This window comes from Phocoena sinus, chromosome 3, assembly GCF_008692025.1.
Source record: "Phocoena sinus isolate mPhoSin1 chromosome 3, mPhoSin1.pri, whole genome shotgun sequence".
NCBI lineage: Eukaryota > Metazoa > Chordata > Mammalia > Artiodactyla > Phocoenidae > Phocoena > Phocoena sinus.
This window is the reverse complement of record NC_045765.1, coordinates 4,764,998-4,789,085: the sequence shown is the minus strand read 5'-3', so window position 1 is coordinate 4,789,085 and position 24,088 is coordinate 4,764,998. Positions and strand designations below refer to the sequence as shown.

General features: G+C 47.9%; 1 protein-coding gene across 8 annotated transcripts in view; it reads left to right on the top strand.

Moving 5' to 3' along the window:
• Window positions 1-3,607: 3,607 nt before the first annotated feature.
• Window positions 3,608-24,088, top strand: part of RFX2 (regulatory factor X2) — a 98,353-nt gene continuing 77,872 nt past the window's right edge. For 5 of the 8 annotated variants that reach the window (XM_032627715.1, XM_032627712.1, XM_032627711.1 and 2 more), the window contains exon 1: window positions 3,624-3,807. The gene's annotated coding sequence lies outside the window, so the exon portion shown is untranslated. Of the gene's footprint in view, window positions 3,808-24,088 lie in introns of all 8 variants that reach the window. The other 3 variants (XM_032627716.1, XM_032627714.1, XM_032627710.1) reach the window with 1 other exon arrangement.

Here is a 24,088-nt window from a genome sequence, read left to right as displayed (position 1 = left end):
ATTCTTGGGACAAATTCCACTTGATCGTGGTGTATAAATCTTTTTATATGCTGCTGGATTTGGTTTGCCAGTATTTTGTTGAGGATTTTTGCATCTATGTTCATAAGAAATCTTGGTCATTAGTTTTCTTTTCTTGTGATGTCTTTGTCTGGTTTTGGTATCAGGATAATTCTGGCCTCGGAGAGTGTTAGAATGGCCTCATGGAGTATTCCCTCCTCTTCTAATTTTAAGAATAGCTTGTGGGGACTTCCCTGGTGGCACAGTGTGAAGACTCCGCACTCCCAGTGCAGGGGGCCCAGGTTACATCCCTGGTCAGGGAACTAGATCCCACATGCATGCCACAACTAAGAGTTCACATGCCACAACTAAGGGGCCTGCGAGGTGCAACTAAAGAGCCCATGTGCCACAACTAAGACCCAGTGCAACCAAATAAATAAATATTTTTTAAAAATTAGTTTGTGAAGGATACGTGTTAAATCTTCTTCAAACACTTGGTAGAATTCATCCATGAAGCCATGTAGTCCTGGGCTTTTCTTTGTGGGAAGTTTTTTGATTACTAATTCAATTTCTTTACTTGTTAAAAATCCATTCAGTTTTCTATTTCTTCTTGAATCAGTTTTGGTAATTTGCATCTTTCTAAGAATTTCTCCCATTACATCTAGGATATCTAATTTGTTGGCATACAATTGTTTATAGTATTATATTATCAGTTTTATATTTCTGTAATGTTGGTTGTAATGTCCCCTCTTTGTTTCCTGATTTTAGTAATTTGAATCTTCTCTCTTTTTATCTTGGTCAGCCTAGTTAAAGTTTTATCAACCTATTTGATCTTTTCAGAGGAGTAACTTGTGGTTTTATTAATTCTCTCTATTGATTTTCTAGTCTCTATCTCATTTACTCCTACCCTAATCCTTATTATTTCACTCCTTTTGCTAGCTTCAGTTTTAGTTTACTCTTATTTTCCAGTTTCTTAGGGTGGATAGCTAGATTACTGATTTGAAATCTTTCCCTCTCTCTTTTTTTCTTTAACATAGATGATTATAGCTATCAAGTTTCCTCTACTTTAGTTGCATCTCATAAACTTTGGTATGTTGTGTTTCATTTTCGGTCATCTCAGAGTTCTAACTTCCCTCATGATTTCCTCTTTGAGATAGCAGAGTTTTATACCTGTTCAGTGGGGAAGAAATACATAAATAATACTGCAAATACGGCATCACGTTGGGACAAATTTGCGTTCTCAAAACAAGAGTTATAGCAGAATGAACCATACAAGAAGGCTCCAAGGTACCTCCTGTCCCACTCTGAAACTTTTCCCCTCACCTCCCCACATCCAGTCCATCAGAATGTTCTCCAAAACGTACCTCTAATCCACCCATTCATCTCCACCTCTGCTACCAGGTCCCTAATTGAGGCCACCATACCTTTCAGTCCAGAACTGTAACAGACTCCCAAGTTCTCTGTCTTTCTTGCCTCCTGCAATCTATCCCCCATGCAGTGAGCTTTTAAAATCACAAATTGGAGTACATCTGCCCCCTATGGGTCCAATGGCTTCCCAATCTGATGAGGACCATTTCCTATGGCCTATGGGACCTCAAATAAAATGACCCCCTCCATCCTCTGACTCACCACCCCCCACCCACTCACCCCTCCCCATTCACTCTGTTCCAGCCACGCCTAAGGACCTGCTTTTTGTTTCTTCCACATGAGTTTCCACCCCAGGGATTTTGAATTCCTGAAATGTTCCTTTCCTCTTCCTCATTATTCTGACCTTGGCCCAAAGGTCACCCCCTCAGAGAGGCCTAGGGTGACCAAATCTTCCCACTTTGTCGGGGAATCTTCCAGATTTAGCAATGAAAGTCCCATGCCCTGGGAAACCCCATAATCAAACCATCTGGGTTGGCCACACTTCAGAGGCCATCCCTGGCTGTTCCATGCAAAATAAGCCCCACCTACTCACCCCCAAGTTACTACCCTGTTACTTTTGCTATAAGTGTGGGACTTGTGTCCCTAGAAGAACAGTGCCTGGCAAATAGTAGGCACTTAATAAATATTTTTAACTAAATTAATCAATGAAGGACAGAAACTGATTCCTGCAGTCTTAAGTTTAAGATTCCATGACATGAAACTCTGCAAGAAGGAACCCATTAGCACGTGGCAAAGTCCATTTAGCAAGTCACCATCAGCATTTTCATTAAAACAAAACAGAATAGAAAACAATCAGCATTACCTAAAGTATCATGTCATGAAAATGTTTTCGTTATATATGTGTTTGTGTGAACTGGGGCTCTGAGTAAAATATACTCTCTGCTGTGCCTTGTGGTCAAAAATGTTTGAAAACTACCCACCTAGTGGTCAAGAATGTGGGATTGGGCACCAGACCACTGGGGTTCGAAGCCCTTACAAGTTGTTTGATACAAATTCACTTGTTTTTTTCCCGGCCTCTGTTCTCTGATCCGTAAAACGGGGATAATGCATATGCTTTTTTTCAGGATGTGATTGTGAGATTTAACTAAGTTAGCATATGAAAAATGCTTAGATCACTTTCTGGCATATAAGGACAATTTAGTCAATTCTGACTAATATGATTACTTGTTGAATGAGTGAATGAATGAGGCTGAAATCTAATCTTCCCTTAAGTTACCCTGCCTGCCTTTTCTCAGAACAGGCTTTTTCTCCTTGTGTTCCAGCCCCTTCTCCCAAATAACTATATATGTTTACTTTATTATTCTGTTTATTGTCAATCTCCCCCCACCTAAAAAAAGCCAAAAAAACCCAAAAAACTCTGAGAGGGTCCCTTGTTTGTCCCATTCAAAAGTTGAACCTACTACCTGGGGGTAGGGAGGAGGGGGAAATGTTGGCAAACATTTTCTGTGAAGTACCAGATAGTAAATATTTTAGACCTTGCTTATGTCATCCCATCTTTGTGCAAATGCTCAAGTCTCTAGTAGCCAACTCTGTCTCTGTGGGACAAGTTTCCGTGTCCCTTAAAGGAATGGGGGAAGCTGTGTTCCAAAAAACCTTTAATTACAAGCACAGGCAGGCAGAATTTGGCCCGCGGGCCATAGTCCGTCAGTCCTTAAAGGAGCTGAAAATACTGGATTCAGTAAAATAAAATAGACTTTCATATAGTTTCCACGTGCCACGAAAGAGTATCCTTTCGATTTTTTTTTTTTAACCACTTAAAACATATTTTAAAATTCTCAGCTTGTGGGCCATGAAAATAAGGCAGTGGGCCGCATCTGGCCCGCGGGTCGGAATTTGCTGACCCCGGACCTAGACTGTGCCAGGACGCCCGACAATAAGCCAAGGCCCCCGGGTCCCCAAAACTCGGCCTTCCGGGAGCGGCGCAACCAACACTCGGCCCGCGCGCGCCTCCCGCCTACCAACCCTCCCAGCGGCTCCCGCCTCCCTCCAAGCCCCGCCCTCCTTCGGGGCGATTGGTCGAACCTCGCCCTCTTCCTCGCCGGGGAACGCCCCCGCTGACAGGCACTGCGGACAGCCAATGGAGAGCTGCAGGGTCTTGCGCTCCGCCCTCATCGCTCCCGTTGGAGGCGGGCCGTTGAGGGGGTGGGGCGTGGAGCCTGGTAACCGTTGCCGATAACAACGCCCCGCCCCGTCGCGGCAGGCGGGCAGGCGGCGAGAGGCGGGCGGGCGCCGGGAGCGGGAGGAGGAGCGGCAGCCGCCGCCACTGCCGCCGCCATAGAGACTGTAGCCGTGGAGACTGTTACTTACCAACGGGGACCAACACGCAGCAGCCGCCACCGCCGCCGCGGGAGCCGTTGCCCGAACTCCCGGCCGGAACTCCAGGTGACCGATGCGACCGCCCCGGGCCCTGCCCGGCCGGGAAGTACGGGGGGCGGCGGGTATCCCGGTCGGGGAGCGGGCAGCGCAGTCCCTGAGGTTCACCCCAAACGTACGGGATGGCGCGCCCGCGGGACCTCCCTCCGCACCCCGAGTCCCCACAGCGCGGCTGAGTTTGGAGTGGCCGTGGTCCCCTTCTTCCTTTTAACCAAACTCGGGGAGCGGTGAGGACCCATCGGCTCACTTTTTCCAAAACTTCCTGAGTTGGGGACTCCGGGGGAACCGTCTTTCACTCTTACCCTCAAAATCCCCGGGTTGGGGGTGCCCCAGGAACCCCTCTCAAGCTTTTTACCCAAACTCCCTGAGTGTGGGGCTCCTGGGGAACCTCTTGTCACTTTCGTTCCCCAAATCCTTAAGCTGGGGGTGCCCGAGGACCCCTCTCTCACTCTTCCCCTCAAACTCCCTGAATTGGGGGGCGCCTTAGCAGCGCCTTTCGAACTCTGACATTTAAACTCCCTGAATTGAAGGCGCCTGGGGGCCCCTCCTGTTTGCTCCCCAAATCTCTGAAATTCGGGCGCCCCTGGGACCTTTCTCTCACCCTTAAACTAAAATTCCTGAATTGAGAGGGCCTAAAAGATTCGTTCTCACCTTTACCCTCAAAGTCCTGAATTTGGGGTGCCCCGGGGATCATCGTTTTGACCCCGTTCCCAAATACTGAATTTGAGGGCTCTCTGTAACCCCATCCTCACTTTTTAACCAAAGTCGGTGCGCTGGTCTAGGGGAAGAACCCTTCCCCTCCTCACTTTTTGACCACGAACTCCACGAGAATCGGGCTTCCCAGAGACCCGTTTCTCACCTTTTCATCAAGAATCCTCGCGCTTAGGGCTCCTCGGATACTCCTCCGCTCTCTCCCTGGTAACCCCGCGTTCCCAAGTTTGGGGGATCCTGGATCCGCCAGTCCCTCCACGCCTCTCAGGAAGCGCCTACGCACCGCCGCAGCTCCCCTATTTGGACTGAACGCGAAGCAAGAAAAGTTTCTCCGAAGGGGTTGTGGGTTTGTGTTTTGTTTTTTTTAATTTATTAATTTATTATTTTGTTTAAAGAGCCCAACCTGTGGGCCCAAACTGCTCGGTGGCATTTTCTCCGCGTGTTGTGGGAGTGCGCGGGTGTGTGTGTGTATGTGTGAATCCATCCCCCACCCCTGACCCCCGAAAACACGCCCCCCTCCAAATGCTCTTGTTTCTTTTCCCTCTGGGACAAGCTGCGGCGCTCCCTCCAGGCTTCGTCCCTGTTGGTTTTTCTCGCTGCTGCGCTAAGAAAAGTTGCGTTTCCGATCCTAGTGGCTATTTCAAGGGCCCCCGGGGCCCAACTGCCCCTGCCATTCCGGCGGCTGCGGCGGGGGTGGTTCATCGTCCTAATTTTAACCTCCCGGTTGCCCCGCAGGAATGAGGGAGAAGGGCAGGATGTAGCACACAAGTCCAGGGCTGCCTTTCCGCGGAGACCTCATTCCTGCTTCTGGTGTTTTAATTATGCACCGCCCCTCTCCCCCTCCCCCAACATCCAGTTATTTTCTTGCTTTGTGCATTGAACTGTCGGTGCAGACTGTCATGAGTTTTTCCCCCGTCCAATCAGCTTTATCTCTGCAAATCCAAAATAGCAAACCTGATAGAAGGCTCTCCATGTCAACTAAGACTTCCCCCCAAAATCAAAGTAATGACAACGACAACAGAAAACATTAATAACAAAAACGTTTTTTTTCCTGCATATATTGGCAGCACGTTTTTATCTTGTTGCTTCATAATCTGAAACATTATTTGTTTGCTCATATTGATATAAAGACCCTTCCCCTCTGTGCCGGGGAGTACCAGGGGCTGGTCACCTTTCTCCCACTCCAGTTTAAAAACTTGAACTGACTCTGAAATAACCTTAGAAATGGCTACTCACCTACTCTGGCCAGAGAAAAAGAGTGTATGGTACCACCCCACCCCCCAGGAAAGGAATTTAATTTCCTTAATTACTGGTGCTAATTTTGCCAACATGCTTGGTAGAGTATCCGGGGGGACTTGGTAGTCTTTTTTTAAAAAAGACAGAATTCTAATAATATATGATGGAAAAGATAACTGGTTCCGGGATCCCGTGATGTTCCAGCTGATGTGGGTCAGGAATGAATGCAGAAACAGTTTGCCCCTGTGGTAAAAGCAATATGAACTATTTGCCTCTCATCCCGGATAAACCTCTGTGATGCTCAAAAGGGGAGTCCAGGAGGAGAGGGGCAGAATTAGTAATGACCCCCAGTAACAGAACAAGTCCTCTGAAATTCAGTTGATATCTGCTTTCTGGGTGCAGGCCACATATCACCTTAATATTCATCTTTAACCGTGTTTATCACTGAAGCACTGCCAGGCTGGAGTTATTCACCAGAAACGCAGGTGCTGGGAAATTGTTTATCTGGCTCTTATTCCTTAGATCTAATTTGTAGTTTCAGATTCGAGTTAAAATTAATTAATATTAATCGATATTTAATTAATTGAACTTTCATTAATAGTATATATAATTGAGTCAACATTTTAAATGTGCTTGTAGGATTTTTATAGTCACAGGTGGTGGTTTTGCTTGTAAAATTCCAGAGCCAGAAGGAACCATATCTTATAGTATATTTGGCTCTTTTTTTTTTTTTTAACATCTTTATTGGAGTATAATTGGTTTACAATGATGTGTTAGTTTCTGCTTTATAACAAAGTGAATCAGCTATACATACACATATATCCCCATATCTCTTTCGGCTCTTTTTAACTAATGCATGTTGACCACTTATTGAAATAACATGCTCCTCTATACACACCTACTTATTTGTAAAATGTGAAACTTTTTTCAAAGCAAGGGAAGTTCTCAGAGAAACTGCCTCCCTTGTCAGGACCCTCACAGAACCCAAGATCAGCAAAGGACTTCTTTTTTTTTTTACATCTTTTTTGGAGTATAATTGCTTTACAATGGTGTGTTAGTTTCTGCTTTATAACAAAGTGAATCAGTTATACATATACATATGTTCCCATATCTCTTCCCTCTTGCGTCTCCCTCCCTCCCACCCTCCCTATCCCACCCCTCTGGGTGGTCACAAAGCAGGGAGCTGATCTCCCTGTGTTATGCGGCTGCTTCCCACTAGCTATCTATTTTACGTTTGGTAGTGTATATATGTCCATGCCGCTCTCTCACTTTGTCACAGCTTACCCTTCTCCCTCCCCATATCCTCAAGTCTATTCTCTGGTAGGTCTGTGTCTTTATTCCTGTCTTACCCCTAGGTTCTTTATGACATTTTTTTTTTCTTAGATTCCATATATGTGTTAGCATACGGTAGTAGTCTTTGTGACTTACTTCACTCTGTATGACGGACTCTAGGTCCCTCCACCTCACTAGAAATAACTCAGTTTTATTTCTTTTTATGGCTGAGTAATATTCCATTGTATATATGTGCCACATCTTCTGTATCCATTCATCCGATGATGGACACTTAGAGCAAAGGACTTCTTATAGGAAAAGACAAAAGAGAGGGAGAAGCTTAGGAGAGTAAGTCTCTCCAGAATTAAGGGGGTGTGTGGGATAACGAGTGGGGTCAGAGGATGGGGGGCAGAGCCGTGGAGAGCCCACCCCGTGGGCTGGCAGGCTGCAGCTGGTGAAGGTGGTGATGCTGACAGGCAGCTTAAGGGCAAGGGCTGAGTCCCCCAGTCTGCTCCTCTGAAGGCTCCGAGCTCCCTTAGTGAACATCAGCCGGCCTCTCCTGGCTGCTCAGGCCAACACGTTGGAGTCGTCCTCCAGCCCTCTCTCTCTCAAGCCATCAGCAAAAATGTAGGGACCTAGAATCTGACCACGCCTCGTCACGTCCACCACCGCCAGCCCCTGGTCCGAGCCACCGGCGCCTCTTGCCCAGATGATTCCAGCCTGTTCACCAGGGATCGTAACATGTCCTGTTGCGATCCTCAGATTGGATGAATGGGGTCAGGGGTCAAAGGAAAGGAAAAACGCAAGTCCCAGCCCTGGATGCTGCTGGTGTGGGCTTTAGGGCCCCACAGAGAAGGGGTTCACATTTATTAGCTCTGTGACTCCAGGTAAGGTTTGGCATCGGTGAAAGAGAAAATCACTTATATGGTTTTGATATTAGAAATAATATTATAGGGAATTCCTTGGCAGTCCAGTGGTTAGGACTCTGCGCTTCCACTGCAGGGGACACAGGTTTGATCCCTGGTTAGGGAACAAAGATCCCGCAAGCTGTGCAGTGCGGCAAAAAGAAAAAAAAAGAGGAAATAATATTATAACTGTTTAGCCCAGGTCCTGGCACAGAATAGGTGTACAACGGAGTAGCTATTATTATTGTTGTTGTTATTTTTATTATTAGAATAAGCAAACAAGCAGTGTGACCTCCCTGGGGTGATTTTTAAGTTTTGGTTTCTTGACCACCAAATGCTGAGGAGACATTCAGTAAATACATCTTGCTCGATTTAGTGGGTGAGCCTTCCACTGTCTGTTTTAAGGTGGGAAATACCCTTCGATTGCATAGAAATTCTCTGGTACAGATATGGTACTCTGCAAGCGTTAAGTGCTGGGCAAAACCAAAAACACAACCCAAAAAGTGTCTCAAAGTCCCACACCTTGGTTGGGGTATCGGTCCATCTGAAATCACTCCTAAAACATCACACTTCCAGACCGGTTTTGCCAAGCAGCCAGCTCTGCAGGCAGAACCTGCAGATGAGAAAATTTAAAAACTGGTTTCCCCTGTCCATTAGTGCTGGCTCTTAGGTGCCAGTCCTGTCGAAGTCAGGAATCAGCCACTTGGAGGTGAGAACAGTCCTGGTCTTCATGCCAGGATTTGACTGGAGCAGGCAGCATGGCCTTGCTCCTTGCTACACGTCACTTCTTTTTTCCTGAAGTGCATTCCTATTTTATGATACATAGCTTTTACATGTTTTAAAGCATGGTTTCATGCCTGGCAACCTCATTTTAAATTGTGGTCAATTCTATTAATTTACAAAAAATACAGTTGTCTTCCCAAGCCTATAGATGATACATACAGCAAGTGGATTTCAGATGCTGTGCTCCTATGCTATGCTATGCTATGCTCCTATAGTCCATGTTTAAAAATGAAAAAAAAATTTCTAAAGCCATTAAAAATCTGGAACTTACATGTGATGGCCAATATAGTGACTGTCATTTACTGTGTAACAAAGCCCAGATATGCTATATATAGTAAACCTGTTTCTACTAAGATCTCTGCAGTTGAGTGTGTGTGTGTGTGTGTGTGTGTGTGTGTGTGTGTGTGTAAGAACTGGGCTACTGGTGTCCAGGGAAGTTCTTCAGGAGGTGACAGGTGAGCTGAGACTGTCATGATGAGAGGGAGAAGCCCTGTGCTGTTCAGAGGGAAGAGCCTTCCAGGTGGGGTGGGGTGGGGGGCAGCAGGTGCAAAGGTCCTGCGGCAGGAGGAGTCAGCTGGGCCTGGTCGGAGCAGAGAAAGGCGGCTGTGTGGCTGATAACTGGTGAGCAAAAGGAGGAGAGGCACAGGGCCCCAGTGGCCATGGGGGGGACTCTGGCTGCTATTCTAAGTATAAATTAAGTTGTTAGGAGATTTCACCTCTGCCTGTAGCTGTCAGAGCCGTGGTGTCCAGTCGTTTGCTGGAAAACCTGCTTTCTGGACCTCTGCCATTTCTTCATCGCTCATTCATTCATTCATTCATTCCTTTCTGAGTCAAACACTATTCTATGAGGTTACAGAGACCAAAGACCAACTAGGAGAGTGTGACAGTTTCAGAACGGGGATGGGCTAGAGGTCTCTCTAGGGCATGTGTGTGGCAGGCCACTCGCCTGGAGGGGGCACAAAAGGTGTCCAAGAGGAGGCGGGCTGGAGCGGAGTCTTGATGTACAAGCAGACTGGTGGGGAGAGCCATGGCGCGGCTGTATTTTCTGGAAGCCGAGTGCAGGGTACAGGGGAGATCAGGCCAGAGAGGAGAACAGGTGTCGGCACACACAGCCTGTTTTTGGAAGCAAAGTTTCACTAGAACACAGCCACGCTCGTTCACTTCCATACTGTCTCTGGCTGCCCTTTTTTTGCTGTACGTGGGCCTCTCACTGTTGTGGCCTCTCCCGTTGCGGAGCACAGGCTCTGGACGCACAGGCTCAGCGGCCATGGCTCATGGGCCCAGCCACTCCGCGGCATGTGGGATCTTCCCGGACCGGGGCACGAACCTGTGTCCCCTGCATCGGCAGGCGGACTCTCAACCCATTGCGCCACCAGGGAAGCCCCTGGCTGCCCTTTTGAGGCCACAGTGGGGTTGACTATTTGCGACTGACACAGAACGTGGACTGCGAAGCCTAAAATATTTACTGTCTGGGCTTTTACAGGAAAAGTTTGCCAACCCCTGGCTGGACGAGTGGGACTCGTCTGGTGCTGGGCTGAGAGGTTTGCTGGGGAAGCACTTTGTGATCAGATGGGATTTTGGTAGGTGTAGCGAAAGGTATGGTGTCTGGAGGATGGCGACGGAGAATTAACAGCTGCCATGGTCCAGGCCTAGGGCGATGGCGACCTGGCCGACTGCACCAGCCAGGGATGCTGCGTGGGGACAGAGCTGCAGGGGACAGGGTTCTGGGGGCTCTGAGGACCTGGTGACTCTCTTGGGACCAAGGGCAGGGAGGAGCCCAGGGCGATCCCTGCGTGTCTGATTTTGGGGATCAGGTAGAATAGGCCGCTTCAGTGAGTCAGGGATCCTGGGAGAAGCTAGTGGGGCGGAGAGGGGTAATGCGTTCAGGCGTGGGCTTGGCCAGCTTGAGATGCGCGGGGGCCAGCCGAGTGCGGGCAGTTTCCTGCCAGGCTGCTGGATTTCAGGGTCTGGAGACAGCGGGGGACGGTGGGGCGGACGCGTAGTCCAGGCTGAAGGTCAGGATCTGGGAGCTGTCAGCACATAATTGGTCATTTCAGTCGTGAAAATGGATGAGCTCACTCAGAGGCGGAGGGTGAGAAGGCCAAAGGTAGAACCATCATATTTCAAGGAGCAGGAAACCAATGAAGAGTCAGAGAAAAGTGGTTTTTTACAAAATGATGGCAAAATATAGTAACATAAAATTTACCATTTTAACCAGTGTTAAGCGCACATCTCAGTGGCATTAAGGACATTCACACTGTTGCGCAGCCATCCCCACCGTCCATCCCCAGAACTTTCTCATCTTCCCAAACTGAAACTCTGTCCCTGTGAAACACTGACTCCCCAGCCCCTCCCCCACCATCTACTTCCCGTCTCTACAGATTTGACTTCTCGAGGGACCTCCTGTGAGTGGGATCAGACAGTATTCGTCCTTTTGTGTCTGGCTTATTTCACTGATGATCTCAAGGTTCATCCATGTTGTAGCAGGTGTCGGAATTCCCTTTCTTTTTAAAGCTGAATAATATTCCATTGCGTGGATGGACCACACTTGTTTATCCTTTCATCCCTCGATGGATGTGTGGACTGCTTCCACACTTGGCTACTGTGAATCATGCTGGACAGAGAAGCTTTTGCAGCAATTCTTAGGTGAGGGAAGAACCTGGGAAAGGGCTCTGAGGCGGAGGGGGAAGTAACTCAAGGACTGAGCACCAGGGACAGTGAGGCCTGGTAGAGACCACAGCGATCATCAGATGGGGACAGTTCCCTGGCGGAAGCGGAAAGGACGCATCCCCACAGAACGACAGGAGGCTTGGCTCCTGAGCGCCTGTCTCCTCGGAAAACTGTTGAAATCACACTAATGATATAGAAGCCCATTCCTGAAGTTGCAGCAGCACTTAATTATGCTTATATTTTTAAAAGGCAAACTGTTTATCTTTTCGAAATAGTGCCATGTTTCCAGGATATGTTTCTGTCCAAAAGGTGATCCGTGGGGTAAGGCCAGGGAAGCAATTTCCCGCCAGAATCACCAGCCCACAAAAATCCACCCCATCCAGGGAGAACCCAAAGAAAACACCACCTGGAGCTTTCCCACCTTGCCTGTCCTTCTCAGAATATGTACCGATGGAGCCTGCTTGGAGAAAAAATAAATTCGGAATTCCAGACCCACAGAAAACAGCTTGAAGGATGTGCTTCGATTTTGAAAAGAATTCTTCATTTTCTAGAAGAATTCACCATACTGGGGACCTCTTTATATTTAGAGCTCTCTAGGGTTTCCATCTTCAGCAAGTATTTGTGGGCCCCAAATATCAAACATCCGAGTTGCTTAGAATTAGTCAAATACTTAAGTGTATTCATAGATCGTCATGTGGGGCGTTACAAGGGGAGAAGGTGATAGAGAAATTTTAAATTGTTAACCACCATTGGCCATTGACATTCAGACTGGAAGTTAAAGCATAGAGTGGGTATAATTCCGGGGCTCATCAATTGTGTACATCATGGTACGGTGATACGGCCAACTCTTAAAATGACAAGCAGGCGTGAATAGAAGTTATTTCTGGAAGGCCTGTAACCACGGAATTCATCACTGGCCTGAGTCCACAGCTGACCGAGCCTTTGTCACCTGACCTGTGCTCCCTAAGGAGACTCACCGATGAGCAGTTTTCTAACTGAACAAACCACAGGGTGATGGAGTTAGAGGTGGTGCCGGGCAGCGCTGTGGGGCCTCACCCAGATTCCGGGTAGGGAGCTCCTCGGGGCGCAGCCTCGCTCCTGTCTCTCTTCTAGCCCCAGTGGCCTGAGGAGCTCAGCCTTCCTCTCCTGTTCTAGAAGCAGGATTTCTCCAGCCTCTAGCTCTACAGCGCCAGCACACTCAGAATCACTCCCAGATCCTGCGTGGGCCTGTGTGCCTTTGGCTCACGACGCTCACTTACCTCTTCATCTCCTCCCGGTCCACCCCGCCGTAGCTCTCCTGGGCTATGTCAGGGGGAGAGGATGGGCACATTCTCTCTGCTTTTTGTAGCCAAATGGATGGACTGGCCCCTCCCCTTCGTTGTAACCACGCCGTACTAGCTCGGCATTCAAGGCTCGTCTCGGACCAGCCCCATCTCCCTTTTCGTTGCCTGTCTTTCACAACTTCTCCAAATGGACTTGCCATGCCTTAAACAGGTCTTCTACTCGGGTCTCCCCTTGCTCTGAAATGTCATTTCTACTGACGAAAAATCTTAGCCCTTCTCCGATGCTCTTTCGCCAGAGACCCTTGAGATGATAATTGGTGAGCTAAGTGGGGAAACAGCAAACTAGGCCAGGTTTCTCTAACACATCGCCATTGAGTTTGGGGCCTGATCGTTCTTGGTGGGAGGGCGGGGAGGCCGTCCTGGGCCTCCTGGGAGGTTGAACACAGCATCCCTGGCCTCTACCTGCCAGGAGCACCCACCCCTTGGCAAATGTCCCCTGAGGGGCAGAGTCACCCCTTAGTTAGGGAGCCCAGGATTGATCAGCCAGAAGTGCCAGGGCACATAGATTTCACATCCCAAGACGACATGGACATGCCGTAGTGGTTTGCGTGTCTCATGTCCTGTTCTCGGTTGTGAGCTCCCGGGGGACAGGGACAGCTGTCCCTGCCTCACTTCCCGCAGAGCTTTGTACTTCACATGTGAGTGAATCAAACACTTGAGTCCAGAGACCTCTTTAGAGGGCGAGGCCTACATGGAGTAACAAAGCAAAAATCACAAACCCCTTGTCCGATGTCTGCTAGCCGTCAAAACTCCATGTTTTTGATTCAGCTTAGGTCACATTCTAGCCCTTGCAATACGTAGTTTTCCTTTACCAAATCCCCAGAGAAATTTTAATCAAAGACCCCTGCGGTTAACGGCCTCCCCTTTTGGCCCAGCCAAAATTGCAAGTCAAGATCTTCCAGAAAGCAGGGATCTTCCTGGGCACATGGAGTCTTACCACGCAACTGCCGCCAGGTCCCAGAGCCAGGAGCCCTGTACGCGGTGGACAGTGTTAAATGCCTAATTCTGTGCCAAGCCGGTTGCGACGGCTCGATTCGTATTTGCTTGCTTTGGGACTTTTCAGAGATTCCACTCTGTTAAAAAGTCGATTTGAAACAAACGTGCTTATGTCTGTTAGATTTATTTCATCCACAAAACATGACACTCAGAGTTTGTGGCCTGAACGAATTCTCCTTTCTGCAGAGTGATAGGGCCACGTGTCACTGTTTGGAACCAGCTTTTGCAGCGGCTCTGGCCATTTGCGAAGGGTACCGTGTGCCAATAAAACTTCACTTACGGGCACCGAAATGTGAATTTCATGTCATTTTCATGTGTCACAAAAATATTTTTTTTTTTTTAATTTTTTTTTTTGCTGTACGCGGGCCTCTCACTGTTGTGACCTCTCCCGTTGCGGAGCACAGGCTCCGGATGCGCAGGCTCAGCGGCCATGGCTCACGGGCCCAGCCGCTCCACAGCATGTGGGATCTTCCCGGACCGGGGCACGAACCCACGTCCCCTGCATCGGCAGGCGGACTCTCAACCACTGCGCCACCAGGGAAGCCCCTGTCACAAAATATTTTGACTCTGATTTTTTTTCAACCATTAAAAAATGTAAAAATCATTCTTAGTTTGTGGACCGTACAAAACCAGGCAGCAGACTGGGCCGGACTTGGCCGCGCGCGTGGACCGTGGTTTGCTGACCTCTGTCCTGTGATAGAGAATGGAGTCCAGGAGCGTTCACAGCCTGTTTTGCCAGAGAACCCCCGGTCCACACCCTCTGCTTCTCCCGCCTCCCCACCCGCATGACACACACACCTTCCTGTGCACGGCGCCTGCTGTTGAACTGGCCCCCACCTCCCTGTCTGCCCCCCACCCATGGGATGGTCCTGCTTGTCCCACAGCATCCAGGATGGGACCTTCCCAGGTTCCCCGCCCCAGGGTTTATGGTCCCAAGTTCCACCTGGAGTCCACACCTGTCGCCTTTGCCACAGAAGGAGTTATTTGTGTGTCTCCTTTTCTCTCTCACGCAGGGCAAGACCCCTGAGGACAGACGAGGTCTGTCTCTGTAGGGCACCAATTAGAGTAATTATTTGTTGAATTGACTCAAGTTCTTACTAGATCAAGATCTGACCGAGCTCTAAAATCATTTTGCTTACTTTCTAGTAAAATAGGGTCTCGTGAGAGATTTGCAATTTCCCAGTTGGGTGGTTTATTCTAGGAGTCCCCTAGATCACGATTGTCCAGCAGAGACATAATGCGAGCTGCGTGTGTCATTTAAAATTTTTTGGTAACCACGTTCTGAAAAGTAAAAACAGGTGAAATTTTGAACAGTAGATTTTATTTAATCCAGTATCTCCAAAATATTGTTGTTTTTTTAACACGGCATCTATATGAAACAGTTTTTATTGAGGTAGTTCACGTCCTTCTTGGCGTGCAAAGTCTCTGAAATCCAGTGTGTGGTTTACACCCACGGCGCATCTGGGTTCGGACCGGCCACATTTCACGAGCTCAGTATTGGGCACTGTGGGTAAAAGTGTTAAAATGAGGGCAGGCATCACCTTTATGTCATCCCTACTCTTTTTATTTTTAAAAGAAATTTTAGGGCTTCCGTGGTGGCGCAGTGGTTGAGAGTCCGCCTGCCGATGCAGGGGACGCGGGTTCGTGCCCCGGTCCGGGAAGATCCCACATGCCGCGGAGCGGCTGGCCCCGTGAGCCATGGCCGCTGAGCCTGCGCGTCCGGAGCCTGTGCTCCGCAACGAGAGAGGCCACAACAGTGAGAGGCCTGCGTACCGCAAAATAAAATAAAAAAAAATTTTATACATCTTTATTGGGGTGTAATTGCATCACAATGGTGTGTTAGTTTCTGCTGTACAACAAAGTGAATCAGCTCTATGCACACGTATATCCCCACATCCCCTCCCTGTTGCGTCTCCCTCCCACCCTCCCTATCCCACCCCTCTAGGTGGTCACAAAGCACGGAGCTGATCTCCCTGTGCTATGCGGCTGCTTCCCACTAGCTATCTGTTTCACATGTGGTAGTGTATATATGTCCATGCAACTCTCTCACTTCGTCCCAGCTTATCCTTCCCCCTCCCTGTGTCCTCAAGTCCATTCTGTGCGTCTGCGTCTTTATTCCTGCCCTGCCCCCAGGGTCATCAGTACCATTTTGTTTTTAGATTCCATATATATGTGTTAGCATATGGTATTTGTTTTTCTCTTTCTGACTGACTTCACTCTGTAAGACAGGCTCTAGGTCCATCCACCTCACTACAGATACCTCAGTTTCGTTTCTTTTTATGGCTGATCCCTACTCTTTTTAAAAGGCGACCACTATTTGAGTTCTTTACTGTATTCAGTACTTCCTAGCCTCACAGTTTGAGGTCACTCAGAGGTCTGAGTAGCACAGGTCCTCCTGCCTCAGATGTTTGCCCTTTTCTAAAGTGATCATGACTGGACTTTGCAAACAAAACAGGTGTCCACTCTGGGCCACTGGGCAGTTTGATCCCACAATTCCCTGGGGACCATTTGGGGACTTTGAGATCCTTATGGGCAGCGCCCGGAAGTCTGTTTACTTCCTCTTCTCAATTAGGGAAGTCATATCTTTTCACTGTAGAAAAAGTTCAACTAGCACAAAAAAATAAAAAGGGAAAAGAGAGCCTCTGGCTTCCTCCTCTTCTCTCCTCCTGCCCCTTCCGCCGCTGATAAAGTTCAGCGTGGATCCTTTGAGATATTTTGTGTGCAAATAAAACATCCTCACTGATACTTTCTTATTTTTTAATTGAAATGTAATTCACATATCATAAAGTTCACCCCTTTGTAAAGTGTACATTCCGTGGTTTGTAGCATAGTCACAAGGTTATGCAACCGTCACCACTATCTAGTTCCAGAACATTCCATCGCCCCAAAAAGAAACCCCATCCCCGTTAGCAGTCACCCCCATGGCCCTCCCCAGCCCCTGGCAACCACGAATCCACTCTGTCTCTGTGGATTTGCCTGTTCTGGACGTTTCGTATAAATGGAATCACTCACTCTGGCCTTTTGCGATTGGCTCCTTTTATTTAGTGTAATGTTTTCAAGGTTCATCCACGTTGTAGCATGTGTCAGTGCTTCATTCCTTTCACGTAGGCAAAAAAATGGATCATATTATTACCACTTTTCTACAAAGTGCTCTTTTCATCTATCATTTAGTCTGTATCTTTCCTTATCCCTCTGTGCGTCTGCTGCATCTTTCTACATTGCCTGAGATTCCTCTGTATGGATGTGTCCCGAGGTGTTTAATTAGCTCCTTATTAAGGGCATTTCAGCGTGCCGGTCCTTTACCCTTAACTCCTCGTCCCATTCATAGAACAGCGGGTTACAGACCTTTGGACAATCAGGTGAACACGTGTGTCCTCCCCCCACCCCCGCCCCAGGAAAATGCACGATGACCGCATCCATCGTATTCTGCCTCTGATTTTGGAGGTTCCGGAGCGCCTCACCCCCTCTCCCTGGACCAGCCCCTGTCAATTCTGCCCCACCCGTTTCACAGCCCACGTGAGGCTGACTCAGCCCCAGTCCGTCACCACAAGCTGGACCCAGGGCTGCGGGTGCCTCAGGGGGAGGCCCAGCCGCTCAGCCGGTTTGTGCTGACACAAGTTCACGCTTGTTGCCTTGACTCTGAGCTGAGGCCTGCGTGGCAACGGCATTTTCCCACCCCTTCCAGTTCCCTGTTGGTACGTGGTTTTCAACTGCTACCTTGATGCTCCATCAGAGCATTCACTGGCTGTGGCCCCAGCAGAAGACCTATCCCTCGGGGTCATCACCCTCCAGTGCCGGCCAGGGGACCTGCTCCTGCTGCAGTGTATCCTCTCGAGCAGGGACCCCCTCATGCAGCCTCTAGGTCCTGCTCTCCAGCCTCTGCCTCTCCATGTCGTTGACTTCTCATTACTGTGTAGACTCTCTCTGTAACCCTACACAAACAATGGAAAACCAGAATTCTGATCGGGTAGAATAAAGTTATCCATCCCTAATCGAGGCGTTCCCCCCACTTTAAATTTAGTGGATCATATTTGTCTTTTTAACATCCTTGAAGACTTCTGAGACACTAACCTAATTTGGTTTTCCTTTATTAGTGTTTCATGAATATGGAATCTTCTCGAAACTGCCTGCTCCTTTATCCTCCAGTGGTGAGGTTCACTTGCGTGGGGCGGGCAGGAAGTCTTCACTTCTCTCAACTCCCCAACTGGGACATATTCTCCTTTCAGTTTCCTGATGGTGAGAAGCCTGCCCCTGGCTGTTCACGCCTCACTCCTTTCCCAAAATCAGTTCTGTTTATGGGACACGTCTGACGAAACATTGTGGCATTTTTAAAACGGGCTTTCTTACACCTTCCCGCACGTCACTGAGGTTTTCAAACAGAAGGTCTCTTCGGGATAGCGTGTGAGGAGTATTTTTGTTGGTTACCCAAGTTTACTTCTGAAAACGTTATATAAAGAATTCCGACCTAGTCAGTTCTCAGGCCTAACCTCTCATTGTTTGGAGCAGTGCCGCGTTTCACTTCTTCTCAGGTAAAGAATATAGGAACGAGTTTAGCTTATGGAGCATCTGTTTTGCTTCTTGCCTGGCATCTGCCCACACTTGCTGGGTCATTTTCTTTTAATTGAGATAAAATTCACATAACATAAAATTCACCATTTTAAGGTACAATTCAGTGATTTTTAGGATAGTCACCATGTTGTGTAACCTTCCTCACTGTCTAATTCTAGAACTTTTTCACCACCCCCAAAACAAACCCTTTGCCCATTACCAGCCCCTCCCTGTTCCCCCTCCCCTCAACCCCTGGCCACCGCTAATCTACTTCCTGTCTCAGTGGATTTGCCTGTACTGGACGTTTCCTAAAATGGCATCACATAATCCGTGGCCCTTTGCGACAGGCTTCTTCCACCGAGCATCATGTGTTGAAGCTCACGGACGTTGTAGCGAGTGTCAGTGCTTCCTTCCCTTGTGGCTGACTAATATTCCATCGTATGCGTGGACCACAATTTGTTTATCCGTTCGTCCACTGATGGACATTGGGGTTGTTTCTACTTTTTGGCTGGTACATTTAATGCTGCTGTGAATGTTTGTGGACAAGTTTTTGTGTGAACATAGATTTCTATTTCTCCTGGGTGCATACCTAGGAGTGGAGTTGCTGGGTCAAACGGTGACCAGCTTCTGGAGGAGTTGCCAAATGTTTTCCACGGCAGCCGCTCCGTTTTCCATTCCCACCAGCAGTGTAGGAGGGCTCCAATTTCTCCACATCTTCTTTTCCACTGTTTTCATTATAGCCAACCTAGTAGTTGTGAAACAGTATCTTGTTGTGGTTTTTAATTTCATTTTCCAAATGACTAATGATGTTTGAGCATCTTTTCATTGCCCATTTCTATACCTCCTTTGGAAAAATGTCTATTCAAAGGTGTCATCTTTTACGGTTTTCTTGCATCCACAAATTTCTCTTCCTTTGTGGAATGCCCAAAGACCCTGAATCATAAAGATGGGGGGGGGGCGTGCACCAGAGCTACGTGGTGGGAGGGGTAGAGGGGAGGGAGGGTCAGAAGCCACAGGACATGAGGGCTGTCCCCTCTCTCCCTCATGACACGTCTCCAGCTCTGGCTGTAGGCACGTCCTTTTCAGAGACTTCCCAACATCCTGCATCCTCCGCTCAATGAGGGAGACTGGACAGGCTTGTGGGTGATCACCCTCGGAGTGTCCTTGGCCCTCTGGACACTGATTTGGCATTTGACACCTGTCTTTTTATTTATCCAGAATTGTTTTAGCCTCTCTTAGAGACAAGAATGACTTCTTCCATTTTGAAGTAGTTGAAAAAAACCAACAAAAGGATAATATTTTGGAACACATGAAATTCACATTTCAGGGGCCATAAGTGAAGTTTTATTGGCACACTCATCCATGTACATATCGTCTGTGACAGTTTTCACCCTACGTTAGAGGGGCTGAGTAGTCTCAACAGAGAGCATCTAACCCTAAAATATTTGCTGTTGGGCCCTTTACAGAAAAAGTTAACCAGGGGCTGGTCTCACTCACGGTACTGGCTGTATTTGGCCAGCACTGGGTACAACATCATGCATGTATGAACACGGTGCTGCTGTGGAGGTGTGTGAACGCTTAGACCTGCCGGCAGCGTTTAACATAATTTTTCACTTCCTTTAAGGCGAAGGGGATAATATTTACTGTATTATCTCTTCCTGTTTGCTGTAATTAAAAAGAATCTTGGGGGCTTTCCTGGTGGCGCAGTGGTTAAGAATCCGCCTGCCAATGCAGGGGACGCAGGTTCAAGCCCTGGTCCGGGAAGATCCCACACGCCCTGGAGCAACTAAGCCCGTGTGCTACAACTACTGAGCCTGTGCTGTAGAGCCTGCGAGCCACAACTACTGAAGCCCACACGCCTAGAGCTCATGCTCTGCAATAAGAGAAACCACTGCAATGAGAAGCCCGCTCGCAGCAACGAAGACCCAACACAGGCAAGAATAAAATAAATAAATTTATTTAAAAACAGAAAAAAGAGTCTTGGTCTGGCTACATCCATCCTGCAGGCTGCATCCCCTTTCCTCCTTGTGTCTGTGAGGTGACGCTTTCCCCAGTCCCCAGCATCCTGGCCTTTCTTTCCAGGCAGCCTCCCTGTCTTCCAGGCCCTGGAGAGCCAGGCCGAGGTTTAGACCAACACTCAGGGTGGGCAGGTCCTCTGCCGTCAGGAAGCTTCGGTTCCTCTTCCTTCAGGTCTCCCACTTGCTGACACTCGGCCCCGATGGCTGTCACCCAAGGACTGGTCCCTCTCAGAGGGTCGCACCAGCTCTGGAATTTGGGGCGCAAATCATGGGACCTAGGAGTGGTTTCTGAAATGAATTACTGCTTATGTGGGAGACCCAGCGTCTAAAACTGTTGCCTTTATGTTGGAGCACACTTGAACCAGTGACACGTAAGAAGTCAAAATGTGGAATGGCCAATCCCCCCCCAAAAAAATCATTGTTTAGATATCAAAAAGCTAACTATTTGCGCATTTCAGCCCCTTCATGTAAAGCTAAAATCCCACTTTTGATGAATCCTGCATGAGTTTGAAATCGTTTGTTGTAGCTGGAATCGCTGCTAGACCCCAAGGAGGGACTGGCTTCTCTGGGGTAAGAACGTAAGCGGAGTCACCTTGATGATCTGGCCGCGGGGCTGGTCGGTGCCATCAGCTGCCAAAGATGGCAAATCGCGTATGCTTCTTTGGCTTGATTGGGGTGGATACAATTAAAAAAAACAAAAAACAAAACACGATTTCGCTCCTCCCTTTATTTCCCACTGGCAGTGGTTTCTCTTTTAGGTTTCCTCAAGTCGGTGGCGTTTCTGGGCTTGGCGGTCTGTGGGTTAATTATCACCAAGGTAGTCGTTGACAGGATAGCTAATCATCGGCAGAGTCCCCTCCTGGACTGTTCGAATCCCTAAATATGGATGGTGGCAAAGAAAACTAGCCGCCTCCTGACGGCGGCTTCCTGCTAGAGATGGGGCGGGCGGCTCACTCCCCTCCTGTGACCGGCCCTGCTGGCCCCATGTCTGGGTCCTCTGCAGCTATTCCACGCCCTCCTCCAGGATGTAGATTCATTCTGTCACTTTCTTCTAAAGACCGCTCACCTGCCTGCATTATACAAGGCTTGTCTAACTGGAGTCCTCGAATCTGTGAACTGAAGTTAAAAAAAAAAAAAAAAAAAGACATACAGCCCAGTGGTTCTTAACCATTATTCAGTCCAGACCTCTTTCAGCCTGCTGAAAGTGGGTCATTTCTCCCCAGAAGAACAGGCATAGACACATGCGCTCCCATTTGAATTTCATGGTCAATTTCAAGTTCACAGACTCCCCTCAAGTGCAGCCCCTGGTGAATCCTCAGACCCAGTTACAGGATCCTGCTGTAGCTGTTTGAATAGGCGTATTGCAGAGTTTAAACCACTTCGCAAGTATTCTCTAGGTTTTGAAAAATAGGAGGACAAAAATTAGGTCCAAATCGAACACGTTATAGTAAACAGAAAAGGCAGGGGTGTTCCTGTGGTGTTTGTTCCTCTGTACAGCGTTGTGTATCAGCCCCACCCAGATTCCGTATTGGGGGACTTCCCTGGCCGTCCAGTGGTTAGGAATCCACGCTTTCACTGCCGGGAGCACGGGTTCGATCCCTGGTCCGGGAACTAAGATCCCAAAAGCTGCGGGGCGCAGCCCAAAGGAAAAAAGAAATATTCCTTATGGGAAGAATAGGAAGGAAATCCCCGCTGAAAGCAGGAATAAGAGGTTTGCCCGGACATATCCATTAATATTGAAGAGGAAAAGCAGATTCGTCTAATTTATGGCAGCTTCTTTTACAAATTCACTTTTATGGTGCCCTTTCTGGCAAGATGAGACCCTCATGTGTTGTCACTTAGCTTTAATTACTGGGTTCTAAAAATTTATTGCAAGCAGGGTGCCAAGACCATTCAATGGGGAAAGGGCAGGCTTTTCAACAAATGGTGTCCACGTGCAAAAGAATGAAGTTGGACCCTTCTCTGTCTTACACCAGGTACAGAGATTAACTCAAAATGAGTCAAAGATGGAAATGTAAGAGTTAAAACTATAAAACTCTTAGAAGAAAACATGGGGGGATATTTTTTTTTAATTAATTTATTTATTTTTGGTTGCATTGGGTCTTTGTTGCTGCGCGTGCACGGGCTTTCTCTAGTTGCGCAAGCGGGGGCTACTCTTCATTGCAGCGCGCGGGCTTCTCACTGCGGTGGCTTCTCTTGTTGCGGAGCACGGGCTCTAGGCGCACAGGCTTCACTAGTTGTGGCACGCGGGATCGGTAGTTGTGGCTCGCGGGCTCTAGAGTGCGGGCTGAGTAGTTGTGGCGTGAGGCCTTAGTTGCTCTGCGGCATGTGGGATCTTCCCGGACAAGGGCTCGAAGCCGTGTCCCCTGCATTGGCAGGCAGATTCTTAACCACTGCACCACCAGAGAAGCCCAGGGGGAGATCTTCATGACATTGGATTTGGCAGTGATTCCTTGGACGTGACCCCAAAGGCAGAGGCAACCAAAGAAAAAAAAATAGATAAATGGGACATCATGAGAATTTTAAACTTTTGTACTTCAAAGGACATGATCAGAGTGAAAAGGCAATCTGTGGAACGGGAAAAAATGTTTGCAAATCATATATCTGGTAAGGGGTTAATATCCAGAACTAAGGGGTTAATATAAAGAACTCCTACAACTCAACAACAAACACACACTTAGGCCGATTAAGAAGTAGACAAATATCTGAACAGACATTTCTCCAAAGAGGACGTACAAATGGCTAATAAGCACATGGAAAGATGCTTAACATGACTCATCGTTAAGAAATATAAATCAGAACCACAATGAGATACCGATTCACACCATTAGGGTGGCTACTGTTGAAAAAACAGAAAAAAAAGAAAATAGCAAGTGCTGGCAACGATGTGGAGAAGTTGGAACTCTAGTGCATGACCAGCAGATGCAGCTGCTGCGGAAACACTATGGCCATTCCTAAAAGAATTAAACATGGAATTACCATATGATCCTGCGATTCCTCTTCTGGATAAATACCTAGAGACTTGGACAAAAACTTGTGCACCCATGTTCACAGCAGCACTATTCACAGTAGCCCAAAGATGGAAACAACCCAAGAGTCCATTGAAAGATGACTGGATAAACAAAATATAGTCCATCCATACAATGGACTGTTATTCCGCCCTAAAAAGGAAGGACATTCTGACCCATTCTACAACATGGATGAACCTTGAGGACATGATGAACCTTATTTCTCTGCTCAGAGAAATAAGCCAGACACAGAAGGATAAATACTGTCTGATTCCACTTATGCGAGGTCCCCAGAGGAGTCAGATCCACAGAGACAGGAAGTAGATGGTGGGGGCCAGGGGCTGGGGGAGGGGAACGGAGAGTCATTGTTTTCGTGGGGACAGAGTTTCAGTTTGGGAAGATGAGAAAGTTCTGGAGATGGAGGGTGGGGGGCTGGTGGCCCAACAGTGTGAATGTATCAGTACTTAATGCCACCGAGCTGTGCACTTAAAAATGGTTAAAATGGTAAAATTTGTGATATATATTTGCCACAATTTAAAAAATAATAGTAAGTCTTTTACTCCACTTGTGTTTTGCAGCATTACACTAGAGGAGGCGTGTTCTTTCACACCTGTGTCTCATACGTCTCACCTCTCCCGCTGAACCATAGGTCACAGTTTTAGTAAAGGCCCTGAAGATCCATCTTGTCTGTGGTCTTATACTAACTAGTGAATAATGTGGCCTTATCTCATTCCACGTCCACACCCTCACTTGGGAAGATTATACTGATACTTTTGAGTCTGTGGTCCTTCCCAGAAAGG